The sequence below is a fragment of the Diabrotica undecimpunctata genome, chromosome 5, assembly GCF_040954645.1.
Source record: "Diabrotica undecimpunctata isolate CICGRU chromosome 5, icDiaUnde3, whole genome shotgun sequence".
Lineage (NCBI taxonomy): Eukaryota > Metazoa > Arthropoda > Insecta > Coleoptera > Chrysomelidae > Diabrotica > Diabrotica undecimpunctata.
Window position 1 is genome coordinate 14,981,407 of NC_092807.1, and position 23,649 is coordinate 15,005,055.

The 23,649-nt window shown below is 33.4% G+C and overlaps 1 non-coding gene across 1 annotated transcript; it reads left to right on the forward strand.

The window, feature by feature from the left end:
• The first annotated feature begins 21,457 nt into the window (after positions 1–21,457).
• On the forward strand, positions 21,458–21,564 carry LOC140442542 (U6 spliceosomal RNA). Its single transcript, XR_011951068.1, has one exon. It is a non-coding gene; the product is annotated as a U6 spliceosomal RNA (small nuclear RNA).
• Positions 21,565–23,649: the final 2,085 nt, after the last annotated feature.

Consider the following 23,649-nt stretch of genomic DNA (forward strand, 5'->3'; position numbering starts at 1 on the left):
CATTTTTATAGACATTTTATATACCGTCTACCGTCATATTGATATTGAATACATTTTAACAACATTTTAACAGTACTAAACCAAATCGATATAAAACCAATCAATACGAACAAAATTCTGATATTCAAACCGTCATACCACGCCCATTGTCAATTATGATGACTGGAATTTTACCTAGACACGTGTTATATCCATATAATACGAAATAAACTATCGTTTAGTATTGCTTGAAAATAGTTTTAACGAGGAAAAAAATATATTCAAAGCAAACGCCCATGCTGACCATTTTTTATTTATTTTTTTTTTGTTAGTGAAAAGGGTGTGTGAGCGGTCTTTTTGGTGCGTTTAATTGAAGCACTTTACCTCCAAACGAAAGTGCAATTGGTATCATAATTTATTGGAAGTGTTAGTTAAAAGCTTTTGCAATCCTCTCTACAATGGTCTTTGACTTTTCCACTTTTAAAAACGTAAAATTGTGTGCGTACTTGACTACTCTCTGAAATAATGTTAAAACGTTAAAAAAAAATATCATGATTCTTCGTTTATATAAAATAATGCAAATCCAATTCCAATATTTAAAATAGGTGATGAGCAGACATTCAAAAAGCGTTTAATTGAAAAAAGATTGGAAAACTCGGAAAAGTATAGTATGTTTTCAACAGTATATACAATATTTGTTAAAACAAAACAAATTGTATAAAAATTAATATATTACTGATATTTTTCGCTAAACGAGTTTGTGACATATTTTGCTTATTTATATCATATTTGGGATACACAAGATCACAAGAGAAGTCAAATCAAGAGACGAACAATCAATTATAGACTATACTATAGTGCAAAAAACAGAGAAGAACTGGATAAGAGACGTAAGGGTAAAAAGAGTTATGAAATTGGTAGTGACCACTATCTACTAGAAACCACATTCAAAAGCAAAAGAAAAGAAATAAAAAGAAATGAGAACATAAACAGAAAACACAAAGATATAATAAAAATTTATAAACTAAGGGAAGAAACAACGAGAATAAGATACTCAGAAGGACTAGAGAAAGAGATGGATAAGGAACATGAAATAACAGAAACAATAGAAGAAGAATGGGGAAAATTTAAAAATGCGATGATAAAAACAGCTAAATCAATATGTGGAACCACAAGAAATAACAATAGAGGAAAACGAACATCTTGGTGGAACGATGAAGTGAAAAGAGAAATAAAAGAAAAGAAGAAATTATGGAAAGAATACATCCAAGACAAAACACAACAAAAATATGAAAATTATAAGAGACAAAGAACAAAAGTTAAAGAGATATTTAAGAAAGAGAAAAAGAAAAGTTGGGAAAAATTCGGGGAAAAAATGGAAGAAAACAGCACAGAAAACGTCAAATTATTTTACAGAACACTGAAAAACCTAAGAAGCAACAAAGAAACGAAACTGAAACAAATAATGAACAAGGAAGGAACAATAATAAACGACGATAAGACAATAATGGAAAGATGGAGGGAACATTTTCAGCTGCTACTGAATGGAAATCAAGCGAATACAATGGAGAAGGAAAGCCACAACAGGAGAGTATCCATGAAAAACACGGAAAATACAGAAACTATAGAAAAAGAAGAACTGGAAGAAGCAATAAGAAAGATAAAGATTGGAAAAGCACCAGGAAGCGATGAAGTAGCACCAGAAATGATGAAATATATAGGAGTAAAAGCAAAAGAAAAATTGTTATACATATATAACCTAATATGGAAGAGAAAAGTAATACCCAGAGAATGGACAAATGCAGTAATTATACCTATATACAAGAAAGGAAACACAAGAGACTGTAGGAACTATAGAGGTATATCACTACTATGTGTAGCAGCAAAAGTATACGAAACCATAATAGAAAGGAAAATTAGAAAAGAAATAGAACATAAATTAGAGGATGTACAAAGTGGATTCAGGAAAGGACACAACACACAAGACCATATATTCACCATGCAACAAGTAATAGAAAAAGCCTTAAAGAAAAATAAAGAAATACATCTGAGTTTTATAGACATGGAAAAAGCATTCGACTCAGTCAAAAGAAAAGATATATGGGAAAGCCTAAAGAAGAAACAAGTAAGTGAAGAACTGATAGAAGCAACAAAGAGTATATACATGAAAACAACAAATACAGTAAGAATGTTAAATATACAGTCAGAACCATTTGAAACAACCCAAGGAGTTAGACAAGGGGGAAGTCTCAGCCCAGTACTATTCATAAATGTAATAGATGAGATAGTGAAAGAATGTAAGAAAACATTCAAGAAATACTGCATCGGTTGGAACAGAATGCAAATGATAAATGCTGAGATGTGTATATTTGCAGACGACATAGTATTAATTGCGGAAACTGCAGAAAAACTGAAATACAATTTAGAGAAATGGAACCTAGAAGCAAGCAAATACAACTTAAACGTAAACAAAGAGAAGACTCAAATAATGAAAATATCAAGGAAACAAGGGACGGAAGATCAAATAGAAGTAATGATAGACCAACAAAAAATAATACAGACAAATTCATACAAATACTTAGGAACAGTAATCAACAACAAAGGAGACATCGAGGATGACCTTAACAACAGAATGGAAAACACAGGAAAACTATTCCAAGCACTAAATAGAGGATTCCTTAATAACAAAGAAATATCAACAAAGACCAAGATGACAATATACAAAACAATATATAGACCTACAGTGACATATGGAGCAGAAAATTGGATATTAAACAAAAGACATCAGAGCAGAATTCAGGCAGCAGAGATGAAATACCTCAGAAGAACGATAGGAGTAAAAAGAACTGATAGAATCAGAAATGAAGGAATAAGAGAAAGACTCAAAATCAAACCGATACTCGAGTCAATCAAAGAGAAAAAATTGGCAGGGTTGGGACATCTAACCCGGATGGACAATAATAGACAAGTTAAAAGAGTGTGGGACGCCAAACCAATAGGGAAGAACAGAAGAGGAAGACCCATTAAAGAATGGAACAGTGACATCTCGCAGATACTGCAGAGTAAGGGTAAGACTTGGCAGGAAGCAACACAGATGGCATCCAATAGGAAGGAATGGAGAAAGTTCGTTAAGAGCTAGGACACCTCAAAAGACCGTCAAATAGTGTAATGTAATGAATTGTATTTCAAACGGCCCAACACCGAAAGGTACAAATGGGTCTACTGATTAAGTAAAGTAAAGTATATCATATTTGGCTTATTTTCTAGTGTACCATGCCCTACACAACAATTACCCAACATAACTTTTATTCTACTATTTTTTTATTACTATTATCCACATTCAGCCATATGGCTTACTCTCCCTCTACGGGGAAAATTCACTCATCCCAAATACCTACGTTGTCAAAAGGAATTAGCTTTGGTGGGACTCTTTCCCACCAAAGAACAGTATTGTTATTGTTGCAAACCAATTCACCTGTACGTTTTTTGTTTGAATTTCTTGTATTATAACAAAATCGTAGCACCTAAGCTATCATTCTTAAGTTTTATGTACTGAGAAAAGTAATGCAGATGCCAATCGTCAGACGTCATATTCAATAGTGACGAACGGGCTTTTTTCTTCTTCTCGGTACAGACTTCTTCTTCATCAACTTCTAATGTTGGTTGGGGCCAATCATTTTTGTTTGTGTACGACCATTCCGATCCCTCTTATCATCGAGAGTCGAACGATTGCCGAACACCACAGCCTCTTAATGGAAGATCGGCTGGATTGAGAGAACCAGGTACATATGTCCAACACTCAGGATTGGCTAAATTTCTAATCTCCTGAACTCTAATGAAAACAAAAACAGACTGGTCATCCTTACATTGAATCCAAGAAAGAATAGTAGTGGAATCACTCCAAAAATAAGACTCAACATATTTTGATAAAATTGTCTTTTTACTGACTGATAAAGTCTAACACCAATAGTGACTGCCACAAGTTCCAATCTGGGTATAGAAATCTTCTTCAAAGGGGCTACATGACTCTTAGCTGCTACAAGGAAAATTGAGACATCATCCCGAATAACTCTTAAAAGTACTACAGCCGCATAAGCTTTTTTACTTGCTTCTGAAAATATGTGCAAGCTGCAATGATCAGCTTCCATGGGTCCAGCCTAAATCCAACGTGGAATCTCAATACTCGACAATTTAGGAAGATGAGTAACCCAATTACAAAATTCTTCAGCCATATCATTCTCGACTGGAGCATCCCATCTCTGACGCTTCTCCCAACTGGGTCAAATATATTCTGAGCTATGGAAAGCATCAGTCTCTTAGTTATGGGACGTTTCAATTCCATTTCTTGAAAAGTTTCACCATTGATTTTCAGAGTGTCTCTTGAAGAGACACAGAGAAGATCAAGAACAGGGACAACTGTTTTTAATTACCAGAGGCCTCCCACCCTCTTTTTCTAAGTCCATCTTAGCTTCTTCCATAAGGGCAGTTGCTTCTGATACAAACACTCTCAACTCATTTTTATCAGTAACACTGGTCACACAATTATCCACATAAAACCCAGTCATAAGCTTTTCTTTATTAGGCCCTACCTCCAAACACTGATTTAAAGAAGTACAACCCTATTCATGAGATGATGCGTCAAAGACTGGCCTAATTTTTGTGGTTTCATTATTATTTTTATAACGGGCTTGTGAGGTAAAAAATGCACGCAATTATTCTCTTTGGGTTTATTCACTATTTCAATCACACCCTCGTTCAACCACTCATTAAATATAAAGTTATACGATTCAAACACATTAGACCTTTTCAACTTATTTAAAGTATTATCTAACCTTCTCCTAGCGACAACTAAATTATCAGAAATTAAAGGATGCTCGTTCAACCAAGGTAACATAACTTCATACCTGCCTTCGCTGTCACATCGTACAGTCTCATAGAAAAAATTCTTAGCATTTTGGCCGCCACCTCTCGTGTAATTTTTTCTACAGGGTCGGTTATCCCAATAACATCAAGCTCCCAGAGTTTCGCTAAAGACAACTGTAAGGATCTATGCCATAGTCGAATCGTATCTTCTGGCAAACATGACTCAATAAGAGGATACAATATCGCAGCATATTTGTCAGTAGTTATGCTTAAGGTCTCAAGTGAACGTAGTTGACTTTCAATCATATCATAAAGAGCAGAAATATTACAAAAACTACTAGAAACTCGACTCAAAATTAACTTTAAGAGCTTTCCAATGTAAACTTTATTCTGGAGATCCTCTCTGCCATACCTAGAATGCAAACTCTGAATAATTTTTGAGTAATTGTCGGTTACTGGAGGAAAACTCTTCACTAATCGTCTGGCCTTACTAGACTCTACAGTGGCTTGTCTCAAATAAGTTATCTTATCAGTCAAATCAATTGATGGATCGTCATGCACTACTTTGAACTATGACCAAAAAGAAAGCCAATCTTTCAAGTCTTCATTAAATTTCTTGAACTCGATTGGAGGTAATTTAAATTTGCGCTTAGCTTTATACTTGAAGATTCTGAACTTACTGAACCTGGTCTCAACCTGATCTCATATTTGTAATTAAGTTCAAAGTACCTTGCACTATATTTATCCTTTGCCTCCATCTCACTGATTAGCTCTTGTTCAGAAGCTTCTTCCAATATACTTTTAAGTACCGCACTTTCCACACAAAGCTCATTGTACTTTATTTGTAAAAGTTTCGACTGTACGCCAATTTTCTGCTAGGGTCGACTGTCCACCAGTTCAGATAACAAACTGTCCAAAACAGTAGCAACTTTCGTAAATGCACTACAAAGCACCGTTCTGCGTTTTTTATCTGATTCCATTTTTCGCTTAAAAAGGTTAACTTTGGCCGAGCCTCACGACAAAAACAAAATTATTTGCCGGAAAAAAGTTTGCATTAAAATAAGCAAAAATAACTTATTTTTAAGCACACCCGTATATAAGTCCTGTCACGGTTGCCAAATGTTACGTTAGGAATGTCCTACGGTTAATTTTCGCAAGAGACTCCTGGTTCAAAAAAATACAAAATTAAATTTCTATTAAAAAAAATTACTTTTTTTATTAAAATACACAAATGTGACTTTAAAGTTTTATTTAATTCAGTTTGCTTCGGTGGTACAATTCGACTGACTACGCCTAACTATATCTACGCAATTGTATATATTCTTATAATATGATATTCGACACTCCCTACATTCTCAGACGAAAAAGTCGTAAAATTTAATTGGCTAACACCAACCCTCAGCCGAAGAGACGATACGCTGATTAGGGAATTTTTTAAATAAACATAAAGTACTTACTCGACAGCATTAGACGTATGTAAAAGTCATGCAATTTCAAACTTTCTTGTCATTAGTGACTTTGTATCTGTTCTTCAGAGCTTAATTCAAATATATCTAGCACATGCTATCCTGCAACAAATACAATTGGCACTTTACCACCTACAAAACAGACACGCAAAGTTAAGAAGAATGTGGAATTCTACTACAGTTAAACTTAAAAATGTTAAAACTAGGATTGCCGCTAAACTACAATTTCCAGAAAATAGAAGGCAGCAAGTGACTATAAACCGATTAAAAATTGGACATACAGCGTTAATTCACCAGCATCTCATAAAAAAAGAGCTACCACCTGAATGTTCCTACTGTGAATGTCCAATAACTGTCCAGTATATATTGATTGAATGCCCTCTTTATTCCTACGACAGAGCCGTCAACAACATACCAGACGAAACAAATAAACTTAAAGATATTTTAAACTGTTATGTATCAAATACAATTAAATTCCTTAAAGACATACTTTTATTACATAAAATTAAATAGTTATATATATATTATTTTATAATTTATAATTTACTATTTGTAATTTAATTTGTAATTAGTGTATTTTGTTACTGTTAAATCTGTAAAACCCGCTAATAACCTTTAACACTAGAAAGTCTGGCTTAGCATACCTACCTAAAAAGCCCGAAGGGATCATTTTGGCCCCAAGTTCCTAAATCAATAAAAACCAAGTTTATAATTAACTATTTATTTGGGAATAAACAAAAAATAAAAATAAAAAGTTTTAAGAAATTATATAAACTCTTGACGATAGAATTTGATTTAATTTTTTAGTTTCATTTTAAACATTTGGAACACCATACAGTTAGCAGTTTTTGGCATTTGCCACACATTGCCTTGTTACAGCCGTGGCACTCATTGGAAGTATGATTTCCTTTACAAAACATTTTTAACTGACATTTTTTTCTTTTTTGGCTAGTAACAGTGCTGGTGGTTGGTAAATCCGGTGGTGCTGGGTATAGTACCAGATTTCGGGAGGCAAGGTATGGAGCCCGAAATTCTTCACACAGCTGAAGAATAAACTCACGACGACTGATTTTACTTCCAGTAACTTCTTTATAAATAATCCATGCATTTATTGCTCCTAAGTCAAGAATGTTATAAAACACGTGCATTGGCCATCGTCTTGAAGCAACTTTTGTAGTATAAAGACGCGCCATTTGGTCCACTACATCAACCCCGTATTTTGTTTTAATATAAAAACTTACTTTTTGAGGAAGTTTTTTTCCATCGACAGCAACATCCACTGATTGATGTAATCAGTTCAACAAAAGCACATTTTTGTGACTCTTTCCTTGGTATGCAGTAAGTGTTATCTTTTCGTCGCTCTGGAATATATGGGTAACATATAATTCTCCATTTTTACTCTTTACGCTTAGAGGAACTTCCTTTCTGTTGCGATTCAAAGTACCCACAAGACTTGTTGATTTTTTTTGCAATGCCTTGGCCAATTTTAACGATGTAAAGTAGTTATCTGTCGTAACATTTTTGCCCTTTCCCAGTTGATTTTCCATTAACCGCAAAACAACATGTTCACCAACACTTGTATCTTTCTTGCGTAGATGATCAGTGCCAGTATAAGGGTAACCATTTACAATATATTTTGATTCGACGCATGTCCAAAGCCAAAATTTTATGCCAAACTTATCCGGCTTATTTGATATGTACTGTGTGAACGGGCACCTGGCTTTAGAAGGCAGTAGTTGTTCGTCCACAGTAAGGTTTATTCCCGGTTTGTAACATGCACCACTATTTTCTATAAATCCATTCCAAACCGCAGATGCTAGAGCAAATTTGTCGGTTTTCAATCGTTCAGATCTCGTTTGCTTTATGTCAAATCTGAGATATTTTATAATATCCTTGAATCTGTCTCGTGGCATAGTTTGCCTAAAAAACTGAGGACTCCATACTATTGACCACAAGCTGTTGGTTGGGAAATTTTTGGCCCCGTAGACTCCTCTTGCGTACATAATAGCAAAGGCAGCCTCCAGTTCTTCCAAAGTTATAGTCCATGTGTCATTTTTCAAACATCGATGTGCTTCTGCAATAGTGCATTCTTTTATATGACGTAACATGCTGTCGTTGATTATTAGATACCAAGCACTTACCACACAATTGTTCCTCACGTTCCTTTTTGCATACGACGTAGGACCTGATTCCTCTCGATAAATGTTGTGCTGAGCGCGGCGTCCTGTAATGAGCAAACATTCAATGAATATGAAGATACTAAAAATCATAATCTTACCAGGTAGTGATCCAGAATCAATAACTTTCCACGTTGTTCCGTCTTTCGATTGTTCGGTGTCCCCGATTGAAATAGTTTTTCTTTGTTGACCTCTTTTTCTCTTGTGACTTGGCTTAGATGCACTTGGATTCACGATAAAATTAGCTGACTCGTGCTGTTGAGTTGTAGAAGCAGTGTTTACATAAATTGGTGAGTCTTGTACAATAAAACTTTCTAACTGCTCTAAAGCATCAGAGTCACTTGAATCATTATTTTGTGGTGGTACGTATTGTTCATCGTCTGACTCATTATTTTCTGCAAATTCAGATTCACCTCCCGAAACATCTTCTTGTATTTTTCGTATTTCTTCAAGAAGTTCAAGCTCTGATAGTCCACGACGAGACATTTTTACAGTCGTCTTGAATTTTCACAATTGAACGAATGTTTCAATATTCTAGAAACGAGAGTCAGCAGAACCTAATAAACCGCTCAATAAACAAAATACTTTCAAGAAGCAAACAGTATGTAACAAAATACCTTCTAGGAATAAAAGTACATAAACATAATTTTATCTATCCGACAGAAAGTTAAAAGAAATCGTCAAATTTCCGAGAAAACGATAATAATTAATACAGGGCCATTTTGGCCCCTTCAGACTTCTATGGTAGGTTTGTTAGAAAATCGATTTAATAAATTTAGTAAACAATATTTTTTTGCGTTAAATAAGACTTTGTATCAAAATATTAAAAGTCATAAAATATGAAATTATTATTGTGTCAAATAAAAGAACTGCAATAACTTCAAATCGCAACAGGGGCCAAATTGGCCCCTTCGACTTTCTAGTGTTAATTTTTGATGTGGCAATTCAAAAAAAACTATAACCAACGAAAAAATACTACGATGTCAACAATCCTTTAAAATATTTGTAATAATAATTATGATAGTAATCAATTGTTGTGCAGTGTATACAGGGTGGTCCTTAAGTAATTGTACAAAAAGAAACCGTAGATTCTACACTTAAAAATATTACGATTTAAGCCAAATTGCTTTAATAAAATGTTGATTTTAAAAAAGATACAGGGTGTTAAAGTGGAAATTTAAAATTGTGTTTTTCGCTATAAATTTCATGTTTGTGAACGTTTATGTATAAAAATTTACAACTCGGTACTAGTGAATATCAGGAATTATAATTTAATGCATACTTTGATGTAGCTAATAGAGGGCGCCACATATACCACATATGTGGCATACATTTACACTTAACTTTTTTCCTCTTCAAGTTACCGGTATTTGTGATAAAAAATATTAAAGACACATTATTTTAACAAAAAAAAGGTATACTTGTTAATAACTTCAAAACTCAACAGTTTTCGAGATAATTGCATTTTACAACTCAACTACATAATTCTGATTTAACGCAATTACTCCAGTCAACTAACGAAAATTAGAGAAAATTATTAATACTTCTGAGTTTTGGTATAAAATACGTTTAATAAAGTTAATAATTAACGAAATAATAAATAAAATAAATATATCAGTAGGATAATTAATAATAGGATTTGACAAAATAACAGAATAATTGGATTTAACATCAAACATTTTACGTTTTGTATTAAATTAAAGTCATAATCAAAACATTTTATTTACAAACCAAATTAAAAAATAGTTAAACTAAATAACATTAAAGTTTTTGTCACAGTAAGTGTTCGATATGTCTACCGTTTTCTTTAATTCATTTGTCAATACATTCCACAAAAAATCGTCTCATATTAAATAGCATCATTGGTTCTAAAGAAACTGCTGCAGTATTTATTATAAGTATTACAAGTATAATAATAAGTATTCTTTTGAGATTTTTATGAATTAAATAATTATATTAATATCTTACCATATCACCAAAGGATATGACTACCAAGTACAATCCAACGTTCAGGAAAGTTGTATTTAAGTATGTTCTCACTGCCCTCTCTCCATAATGTGGTGGTGTACCATCTTGTATAAACCACATATTTCGCCTTAAGTTTGATGACAATTCTTCCAATAAATCAATAAAATCATTTGATAAAAAATATAAATAAATCTCAAGATTCAAATTACAAGGTAATTCGTATGTCCGTAAAAAATAATTACCAATGGTTCCAAACAATACGACATGCATTTTAAATATGAATTTTAAATAAACGTATGGTTTGGAACCATTGGTAATTATTATTTACGGACATGCAAATTACCTTGTAATTTGAATAATGAGATTTATTTACATTTTTATAAAATGACTTTATTGCTTTATTGGAAGAATTGTCATCAAACTTAAGGCGAAATATGTGGTTTATGCAAGATGGTACACCATTACATTATAGAGAGAGGGCAGTGAGAACATACTTAAATACAAGTTTCCTGAACGTTGGATTGTACGTGGTAGTAGATATTAATATAATTATTTAATTAATAAAAATCACAAAAGAATACTTATTATTATACTTATAATACTTATAATAAATACTACAGCAGTTTATTTAGAATCAATGATGCTATTTAAAATGAGACGATCTTTTATGGAATCTATTGACAAATTAATTAAAAAAAATGGTGGACATATCTAAAACTTAGTTTGACAAAAAGTTTAATGTTTTAATTTAGTTTAACTATTTTTTAATTTGATTTGTAAATAAAATATTTTGACTATGACTTTGACTATGACTATGAATTTAATATAAAACGTAAAATCTTTGATGTAAAATCATATTAATCTGTTATTTTGTCAAATCCTATTATTAATTATCCTACTGATATATTTATTTTATTTAATATTTTGTTAACTATTAACTCTATTAAAGGTATTTTATAACAAAATTCAGAAGTATTTATGTTTTTGTCTATTTTTCTTTCGTTGCCTGGAGTAATTGCGAGTAATCGGAATTATGCAGTTCATTTGTAAAATGCGAATATCTCAAAAACTATTGAGTTTTGAAGTTATTAGCAGGTATACCTTTTTTTTGTTGAAATATTGTATCTTTAATATTTTTTATCACACATAGCGGTAACTTAAAGAGCAAAAAAGTTAAGTGTAAATTTATGCCACATATGTGTGGCTCTATCAGCTACATCAAAGTATGCATCAGATTATAATTTTTTATATTTAATAGTATCCAGTTGTAAATTTTTATCCATAAATGTTCTCAAACGTGAAAGTTATAACGAAAAATAAAATTTTAAATTTTCACTTTAACACTCTGTATCTTTCTTAATATCAACATTTTAATAAAGCAATTTGGCTTAAATAATATTTTTAAGTGTAGAATCTGCGGTTTCTTTTTGTACAATTACTTAAGGACCACCCTGTATAAGAATTAATATAATAATATGTAAGAATTTTAAAATTACATTATAGAAGCCACATTAGTGGTGAATAAAAGACGACAAAAAACTTGCCCATTCCAATTATTATTTGTAATTTTTTTTCGATGGCTTGTTATAGTGCTATGTTGATTTGTCCAAAAGTTAATAACTTTTAAAAAAATCTATTACGAGTGTTCTATCTTTTCGTTTATTAAATCGAATCCACATAGTGTTCATCGACATCAATAAAAGTCACTGGCATGTGCCACAGCTACAGGCTACACATCAGTTGACCAACCGATCTATATCCGATAAAAAAGCATGCTCTAGCAAATTTGAAAATTCCCTACATGCCTAATACTACGCCGCATTGACTAAGTCAATTTAGTACGCACTGACAACTCTGGGAATATTTTTTGATCGGTTTTAATTATTGCTAAAATTAAATATCAGTCACACACATACACAACCAGGACGTTTTATATCTATTGATTAACATCATCAGTAACTGGGATGACAGCAAGGCAATTCAATCACTTTAGAAAGTCATACACAATTTCCAATATTATCCGATGTATATTTTGAAACAGGAAATTCGATAATTGGAATTTTAGAATAAACTTTCGGATATTGGCCAAACAAACGATAAATTAATTCAATTTGTGTGACTTTAGAACTAATCGTCCGCAATATTATTCTAATTGAATTTTATATATCCGCTAACAATATGTATAATTTAAATTGCGAGCCACAATAATAAACATTAAAGAAGATAGATAGAATAGTAAAAGAAAAATTTAATAAAAAAAATTTTTAAATTTAAATGTTATTTTTAAAATTGAATAAAGTAATTTTATTATTTATTTCTTATTTATGTTTTAAACAAATTTAATTATGCTAAAATTATTTACAGTTAGTTCCACCAATTAGTTCCACCAACGTGCTTTAAGTGAAAATTTAATCTTAAGAAATACTTTTTACTTAATTCCGTTGAGTTTCGTTCCATCAACTAAAAATATTTTTCTTCAAACGTCAAATAATGATGACATTACTTATCTAACTTGATCGTGTCAAAGTTTGATGTCTCCGCCGGCAGCAGTTTTTTTTCCCATTTCTTTACGGCGGAGGGAAAAATGTTGTCATGGCAACAATATGAAACATGTCACAAAGCAACAATACAAATGTCATTAACAACAATTAATAGTATATTACTTTATGAGGCGGAGAAGCATGACTTTTCTTGACGCGCCCGATATTACGCGCCGAACGAAGTGAGGCGCGTAATAGAGGGCAAGTCAAGAAAAGTCGGTTCTTTGCCGAATAAAGTATACTATTTTTTCTTCAAACGTAGCAATTTTCAACCATAAATAGTACAATTCATACGCTATTTTTACTCGATTTTAACTGTGACAACTATCAAAGTCGTCTAGATGTTAGAAATTAAAATAATTAAGTCGTCGGTGGGATTTGCGTCTCCCTGGTTACAGTTGTTTGCAATTATTAAAAACAGCTTATTGTTGTTGCAACCGCAAGCGCAAATTTAGTGCGAAAATGGAAAACCTAAACGAAATTGAGTCCGCGGCTAATGATGCAGTAGCACGTTTGGGGCCCTCCAAGTCAGGAATAAAGTATCGGTTAGCGTACAAGCATTTCCATGAGTGGTGCGATACAAGAGGAGTACGGCAAGTTACCAAAGACGTTTTACTGGCATATTTTAATATAATGGAAAATGAAAATAAATGGAAATATTCTACAATGTGGTCACGATACTCTATGATAAAATCAAAGTTAGTTATTAGAAAAAATGTGGATATAAGCAAATTTTTAAAGTTACGTGCCTTTCTGAAAAAAACTAAGCGAAGGATATACTGCAAAGAAGTCTAAAGTTTTCACTAAAGACCAGTTTGATAAATTTTTGTTTGAAGCGCCAGATAAGTTGTATTTAGGATTAAAGGTAAAAAAAATTATATTGCAAAGCATGTAGTATACTCTACTAAATTATAAAAATATTTCAGATTGTTTTGTTAATTGGGGTTACCGGCGCCTGTCGATGCGACGAAATGGTAAAAATGAAGACTGTAGACATTGAGGATAAAGAAAATGTAATAATTATCAAAATCCCAGACAGAAAAATACGACAAATTAGATCTTTTACGATAATTGGTCAATTAGTTGGGAATAAATTCGATCAGCGCAATAGCCCAAAAAGTAGCTAGTTATTTAAATTTAAACGATGCAAGCGCATACACGGGTCACTCTTTACGACGAACTTCAGCAACACTTCTAATTGATGGAGGCGGAAATCTAGAATGCCTCAAACGACATGGGGGCTGGAAATCAAGCACGGTTGCCGAAGGATATATAGAGGATTTAATAAGAAATAAGAACGATAGACAGGATCAAGTTAGATAAGTATATCGTTATTTGACGTTCGAAGAAAAACATGATTTTTATTTATAGTAATATTAAAAGTACAATTAGTTAATGAGGCATTTTCAAAATTGAAACCGTGCAAAAATGTTCCCGACTCTTGATACGCATTGGTAATTGTTGATGATACTGATGGTCAAGAACAACTTTCAGCAATCATTCCCGATGTTGGCGAATCATGAGGGTTTAAAATTTTTTGAGCATTATCGTTCTTATTTCTTATTGAATCCTCTATATATCCTTCGGCAACCGTGCTTGATTTCCAGCCCCCATGTCGTTTGAGGCATTCTAGATTTCCGCCTCCATCAATTAAAAGTGTTGCTGAAGTTCGTCGTAAAGAGTGACCCTTGTATGCGCTTGCATCGTTTAAATTTAAATAACTAGCTACTTTTTGGGCTACTGCGCTAATTGAATGTATTCCCATGACGCTTCGGTAACACTTTCCATTTTGGTACTTGATAAAAAATCCGTTTTCTGTGAAATTTTCAGGCCGCAGTGATGCATACTTTTCATACAGTTTAATGTAGTTTTGACCAATTATCGTAAAATATCTAATTTGTCGTGTTTTACTGTCTGGGATTTTGATAATTATTACATTTTCTTTATCCTCAATGTCCACAAACTTCATTTTTACCATTTCGGCGCATCGACAGGCGCCGGTAACCCCAATTAACAAAACAATCTGAAATATTTTTATAATTTAGTAGAGTATACTACATGCTTTGCAATATAATTTTTTTTACCTTTAATCCTAAATACAACTTATCTGGCGCTTCAAACAAAAATTTATCAAACTGGTCTTTAGTGAAAACTTTAGACTTCTTTGCAGTATATCCTTCGCTTGTTCTTTTCAGAAAGGCACGTAACTTTAAAAATTTGCTTATATCCACATTTTTTCTAATAACTAACTCGGATTTTATCATAGAGTATCGTGACCACATTGTAGAAGATTTCCATTTATTTTTATTTTCCATTATATTAAAATATGCCAGTAAAACGTCTTCGGTAACTTGCCGTACTCCTCTTGTATCGCACCACTCTTGGAAGTGCTTGTACGCTAAGAGATACTTTATTTCAGACTTGGAGGGCCCCAAACGTGCTACTGCATCATTAGCCGCGGACTCAATTTCGTTTAGGTTTTCCATTTTCGCACTATATTTGCGCTTGCGGTTGCAACAACAGTAAGCTGTCTTTAATAATTGCAAACAACTGTCAAACAACTGTAACCAGAGACACGAAAATCCCACCGACGACTTAATTATTTTAATTTCTAACATCTGGACGACTTTGATAGTTGTCACAGTTAAAATCGAGTAAAAATAGCGTATGAATTGTACTATTTATGGTTGAAAATTGTTACGTTTAAAGAAAAAATAGTATACTTTATTCGGCAAAGAAGCGACTTTTCTTGACTTGCCCTCTATTAGTCAAGAAAAGTCATGCTTCTCCGCCTCATAAAGTAATATACTATTACTTAAGTATAAAAATACATTTTCTCAACTTATGTCAGCTACTATGACGATTTAAGCAAAAATTTTAACTTGGAACATGCATCTAAATTTATCTTCTGTCATACATTGGCATATAAGTGAGGTTAAATTTCTACTGTAATAATATAGTAAGGTCCATTCGCTCAACGCGGGCATATTTTGACAGATTCATAGCTGGAAACCTACAACACAAAAGTTCCTATCTCACAGTATTAACAGCTTAAATAAACTTTTATTACAGACTTATTTCATTAAAAAAAGAAGAATTAGTATAAATAGTGGAAGTGTATACAAAACCCATAACATTTTGGGTAGTATATATTTAAAAGATATATTTCAGTTGTTATAATTTAACATAACTATTTATTATATGGTGCAAATAAATAAGCATTAATTGTCGGTAATTCGTAAAGTACCATTTTATTTACTATTTAGTTAGTTTACTATTAATATTGGCTATGCGTACGTGTGTTTGGTTGTATAGTAATTTCCACTTTTATTCTGTCAAAAATAACTAGATTTAAAGAGAAAGAATTAACTGATCTATTTATTTTATTAAATTGGTTAGGGACTTAGAAAGGCAAAAATTATCCATATTTGAAATAAGAAAGCTCATTAGATTTTCAGAAAAACGGAAGATTTGACAATATAAATACCAATATAATATTGGCTGCGTCACAAGACCCTTACATATCAAAATCTATAAAAATCGTGCAAGCCGTTTGCGAGATAATTAGGGAGTTCCATACATAAAACTTTCTCTGCATGTGTCGAATAATCTTTAATCTTGTAAAATAAAAAAGTGTAAACAAATAAAATAAATATATCTCAATACCTCCACTGCTTTATTAAATTCTCTTCTGTTTTATCCTCCACAACAAAACCCTTTAACTTTACCTTTCCAACTAAAGTACGCGGCTACTCAGGAAAGTCCCGTTTTATTTCCACTCATAAAACCGTTAAAGAGCTAATGCAGGACTACTTACTTTTATGAAATATACAATAATAAAGCACTATAATATTCATCGGGATGAACTAGTTCCAAAACTACATAGAAGATCGTATACTGCCTCATCATTTCTTTTATAATACCTGTGAGGTCGTATATATTTTATATGGCGTTTTAACTGGAAAATTACAAGGCTACCGTGAGGCATACATGTAATATAATTACACGCATTGACGTAGAAATATTCTGAAATATTTGGAGTTTAGTAAGTTATAAGCTTTTTAAAGTTACATTTTTATTTAAATTCATACAGTATTGTATAAATAAAATTTTAACATAAGAAAAATAAATAAAAAATATAATAGGAAAAAATAAATTATAGATAGATATATATTTCTTCTTTCTCTTTCAACTCCTTTTATCGATCTCTATCTTGAGCAACATAACATACTTCCAATTTGTTCTGGCTATTTTTTGTCATCTGCCCATTTTATCTGTGCTCTTCCTCTTGGTGGTATACCTTTGCACGGTCTCCAATGTTGTATTGTAGCATTCCAACGTTGGTATTTTTGTGTAGCAGTGTGGCCTGCGGATGTTCATGTGAGTTTGGCAAAATCTTCGTTTGGCATAATCTTCGTTTGGCAATTGTGGCTAGTTATTTTTTATATAAAAGAAATTATCTTGGACCGGCTTGTTATTGGAATTCCACAGGCATGACTAGGACAGTTTGAATGGCTGTGGTACTGCGGTGTTGAAAGTAACGGGATACCACAACACTACCTTTTTCCCCGTATAACTCATCTCATTATGGCAGAACAAAACAAAACAATGGCCCTCAGTCCCGGGCAGGCCTTAGATGGTCAGAGGGTGCGAAGAATCTCCCGATGCCAAATAGATGATATCCAACGAATTTCAACATGGAATGTTAATAGTCTTTACGAACCAGGAAAACTACACAACCTTATAAAGGAAATGAATCGGCTAAAAATAAATATAATGGGAGTCAGTGAAGTCCGATGGACTGGATCTGGACAGTTTACGAAAGATAAGATTACTATTTATTACTCGTGTAGTGACCCAACAGATAGACATCACCGACATGGAGTGGCTATTGCTCTTGACAGGAAGACCAGTAAATCGGTGACAGATTTTGTTCCAATTTCCGAACGAGTCATGTTGATCAAAATGACAGGCAAACCAGTAAACATAAATGTGACACAAGCATATGCACCAACAGCAGATAAGTCAGAAGAAGAAATAACTTAGTTCTATAAAGATCTGGAAAAAGCAATAAGACTAACAAAGAAAGAGGACATAAACACAATACTGGGCGACTTTAACGCCAAGGTGGGTAAAGGAAGATATGAAGACATAATTGGAGAGTACGGCCTTGGAGTTAGAAATGAAAGAGGCGACCTGCTGTGTGAATTCTGCCAGGAGAACGGTTTTGTCGTCATGAACACATGGTTTCAGGTCCCACCTCGTAAGTTATATACTTGGAAATCACCAGGAGACCGTCCAAATCGAATAACTAGAAACCAAATTGACTACGTTTTAATAAACAGAAGATTTCGTAACGCTATCAAAAGAATCGCAGCATATCCACGTGCTGATATTGCATCCGATTATAATCCGCTAATAGCAGATGTGAGGTTAAAACTAGCAAAAATTAAGAGAACAAATACAAACACCGGCACGCCTATAAATACAAGAGAACTGATGAGAGACGAAAATCTGAAGAAGAGTTATGCAAATCAAATTAATGAAAGAATGCGAATAATAGAACAAAATGATGATATCGAAGAGATGGTCAATGATATTAAAGGAACGATTCTGGCAGTAAACAGGGAAGTTAAAACACAGATCAGAAAGAGAAAGCATAACGAATGGATGACGGACGAAATTATGGATCTAATGGAAAAGCGAAGGCAATATAAACAACAACGTAATCAAGACAAATACAAACAGATACACAAATAAATTCGCCAGAAAATTAAAAAAGCAAAAGAACGTTGGATGGTGGAAAGGTGCAACGAAATAGAACAATTGCAGGAAAAAGGAGATAGTTTTGGACTACATAAGAAGATCAAAGAAATATCGAATATACACAAAAGCCACCACAGAACAAGAATACGCAACGACAGAAACGAATACATAAAGTCAGAAAAGGAGATAGCAATGGCGTGGAAAGAATACGCAGAAAGACTTTTTAATGAGGAAAGACCAACACAACCAACGCGCAAACTTCCTTCCGAAAACTTATCAGGGCCATCAATAATGCGAAGTGAAATAGAATATGCAGTTAGAACCACAAAGATGCATAAAGCAACAGGTCCAGATAAAATTAATATAGAAGCAATAAAACTACTAGACGAGGAGAATATCGAAATCTTGGTAAAGCTGTTCAATAGAATTTATGAAACTGGTTACATTCCGCGAGAATGGCTGCAGTCATCCTTTGTGATGATCCCAAAAACAGCTAATGCCACAAAATGCAATGAACACCGCTTAATCAGTTTAATGAGTCACTTGCTGAAACTCTTGCTTAGGATATTACACTCAAGAATGTACAAGATACTAGAAGAACTTAGCGGGTCAACACAATTCGGTTTTAAGGTAGGACTAGGAACAAGAGAGGCAATTTTATGTTTGAACACCTTAATACAAAACTGTTTAGATCAACGAAAAGATGTCTACCTCACCTTCATCGACTACGAGAAGGCATTTGACAATGTTAAACATGATATCATGATGGAACTACTACATAGGGCCAACATTGACCAGAAGGAGATCAGAATTATTCAGAATCTATACTGGAACCAAATGGAAAAGGTGAGGATTGAGCAAGACCAATATACGGATGAATTTGAAATCCGGAAAGGTGTCCGCCAAGGCTGTATACTCTCTCCGATGCTTTTTAATTTATATGTTGAAAATATATTTGCGGAAGCATTAGAAGACACGGAATTAGGCATTAAGGTGAACGGCATACCAATTAGCAACCTAAGCTATGCGGACGACACAGTGATTATAACTGATAATTTGGAAGATCAGCAGTTATTACTTGATAGGGTGAATAGCATAAGTAAAAAATATGGCCTCAAAATCAACATTTTGAAAACGAAGTATATGGTCATTAGCAGAAACCCTCCAGAAAACTCGATAATATGCATAGGTGACGATCGCATAAAACGCGTGAAAACTTTTAAATACCTTGGCACCACAATCAATGACCAATCGGATCCACAACAAGAGATAAAAACCCGAATACAAATGGCAAGACAAGCTTTTGTGAAATTCAGACCGCTCCTATGTAATCAAAACCTAAATTTCGAAATACGCTACAGAATGGTCAAGTGCTACATATGGTCCATCTTGCTTTATGGCATGAAAACGTGGACTTTGAAAAAAACATCTATCAACAAACTTGAAGCATTTGAAATGTGGTCATTGAGAAGAATGATGCGCATACCTTGGGTGGATAAAGTTAGAAACGATGACGTCCTTAAGAGAGCCGGCGTGGAAAGAGAACTCTTTGAATTAATTAAAAAACTCAAGATTGGTTACCTTGGGCACATATTGAGAGGAGCAAAATATGAAATACCACAGTTAATCCTACAAGGGAAGATCGAAGGTAGGAGAGGAGCCGGCCGCAAACAATTATCCTGGTTAAGGAATATTAAAGACAGGATATAAAATATATGGACAGGAATACACAATACAGGCGAGCTGTGTCACGCCGCCAAGAACAGAATTCTAGTAATGAGATAGTCGCCTACGCACTTTGGTGTATGGCATGTTAAGAAGAAGAAGATTTTTTATATTTGCCTTAGTTAGTATTGGGGTATTTTGCAGTTCTTAAGTATCCAACTGAGTTTTCCAAATCCTTCTAGTGATTTCTTCACTTTGGTTCTCTTTGTCAAGTTTCAGAATTTGGTCTAGAAAGATATATTCTTTTGACTTGTTCTATCTCATTGTTATTTATAGTTATATATCTGGGATGGTCTATGTTTGTCAATCGCGATACCTGATTTTAAAAACATTGTAACTCACTTTTGCTTTGTTTAGATAAGAGCGATTAAAAAAAATCCACATTTTATTTTTTAACTTCGTCAGTTTTAATATTTTTTGTAGTTTTCTTAATCCATATTTCATAACTTTTTCTCAGCTTTCCATTTTCACTTACCGCATTGTTGTTATAATTACAGGTCCTGATTTAAGTCGAGTTAAAATACCGAGTATTTCAAGAATTTTAGGTAAAGATCATTGTAAGTGGTTTATACAATGATATTTGAACAAAGTATATTTCTTCAATTAGGTGCATATAAATGGCAACTAATGAGTATATTATTGTATCAAAATAAAAAGATTATCTATTATTAGTTTCTTTATTGATTTTAACGTGATGTTTTTTACTCAAACAAGTATCTAAGAATTCACATTATACATACTAACAAGAAGTAAATAAAATAATAGCTGTAATAGATTTATTTATTACAAAATAAGTATTTATAAATTAAAAAAGAGTTCATAATATTTGTATAATAATAATCTTCTGCAGATCCAACCTTAAAGATAGTAAAATTATACACTTTAAACTTTCTTTTATAATAAAACGAAGATACCTCTGATTGGACTATAGTTGATATTTTTTAATCAACGCAGGCAGTTATAACTGTTGCTTGTACTCGCTTTGGCGGTACATATACTAAAATTGGAACGATACAGAGTAGATTAGCATGGCTCCTGCGCAAGAATAACACTCAAACTCGTGAAGCGTTCCACATTTTTAGCCAACGAACCCCTCTTTGGCTTAGGCGCCAATATCTCCTTCTTTTTTATGCTGCCTCTACTTCAGCTAACCTTTCTAATCTAGTACACACACTGCTGACATTAACCAACTATACCAGTACTCACCCTCCTGCTCCACGCATACACACTATCGCCCTGCTACTTCCAACTTTAATACCACATATAAATTTATCCCTAACTAACCTTCTCCCGATCCCGCAGAATTCTCCTTGGACCAAAACTTTACCGAAATTTAATGTGTCACTTACAAAGTTTAGTAAGGCAGAAACCAACCATTTGATGAGGAAATCCTTACTAAAAATTCTTAATTTTAAGAAATTCGATCTTGTCCTCTACACTGACGCATCAAAGAGCAAAACGGGGGTTGGTTGTGCGGTTACTATTACGGAAACAGTCGTCAGTTCATGTCAAATACCTGCCACATTCAGCATTCACACTGGTAAACTGTATGCTATTTACCAAGCCTTCAAACTCTGCACAGCACGCAATTAACATATTGCTATCTGTACCTTGCCCCTTGCCTCTATCCAGTCCATCAATAATCTATTTACTAATCACCCTCTTGTAAAAAAAATCCACGACACTTACCAAAATCTTATCTTCCACGAAATCCATATCACTATTATATGGATTCCCTCCCACATCGGGATTACGGGTAACGACAACGCCGATCGCTTTGCCAAAGAAGCTGCTGTATCCAATTGTACACTACGTAATATACAAATCGCCAGTGACCTAAAAACTAGTATAAAGAAACTCGTACGAAATTACTGGCAGAATCCTTGGAACCAATCCACTACATTTTTACACCAAATAGATCAGACGATTGAGTGGTTCGTTTTCCCTGATATAACTAGAAATGAGATGGCTTTTGATAGAAGATTACGTATCGGTCACACCAGATTTACACATAGTCACCTAATGAATTCTGCACCTAAGCCACTCTGTCACTATTGCCAATCTCTACTAAGCGTTCTACGCATCCTTGTTGACTGCCCTTATTGCAATAAACGACGCCAAGAACTGGGCACAGATCACAGATATATTATCGAACCAGAGCCAAGGCATCACAGCTATTCAGTTCCTGAAGCTAGAAAACTTACTAAATAATATATAACTATAGTATATTATAATATGTAATTGTACCTTATATATAATTATTGTATCCACTGTGCCTCCTGCTAATGGCCGAAGCTGTTACAAGCACGTTAAATTAAATAAAAAAACTGTTGCTGTTTTCTTAGAAACCTCTTTATCACGATTTTTGGTTCCACGTGCAACATATTTGTTTTGCAATATCTCTTTCTGCAATCCTGACCATCCGGAGGGAGTGTAGTAATCATTGTGATGTTGTATATTGTCCGTCTCCAAAGATCTTGGTCATTTCTTTTAACTCATGCATAGATCTTTTGCAAATGCCTGTAATTTGATCGATCTATCTTGTTGGAGGTCTTCCTCGTGGCCTCCTACTTTTCCTTGGGTAATAAGTCTTTCCATACTTTTTGTGTCTGCTCTCATAACATAGGCAATGTATTTTAACAGTTAAAGATGAACTTTGCTGGATAGCCGTTTGCTGACTTTTAGCTTATTTAAAATTAAAATATTTGCCCTGTAGTCGGTCCATGGAATTTGTAACATTCTTCTCAAATAGAACATTTTAGTGGCGTCTATCGTTCTTCTATCTACTTGTCATGGGGTCCTAGATTCATATCTGTATGTTTGCAAAATGTAAAGCATATTCCTTTTCTATTTGGTCTTTCTCTGCGTGAGACACTGATTTTTTTGGCACAAAATGGCGAGATTAAACCCAGTATTGAATATGTGTCTATACTGACTTTTGGTGGCTGGCTTATTGTATGAGTGATTCTCTAACATTCATTTAATAAACAGTGAATACAATTTGGGAAGCGTTAAGGACTCATTAAAATACATCTTAGTTGTTCTTTTTTTGCGTAGTGGGATTCTTTTGCTGGAATAGAGTTTATATGCGCACGAATGGAATTTTTAATATTTTTATCCAGGAATGTAGGTACCAAGTATCTCCACCTTCATAACTATCAATTT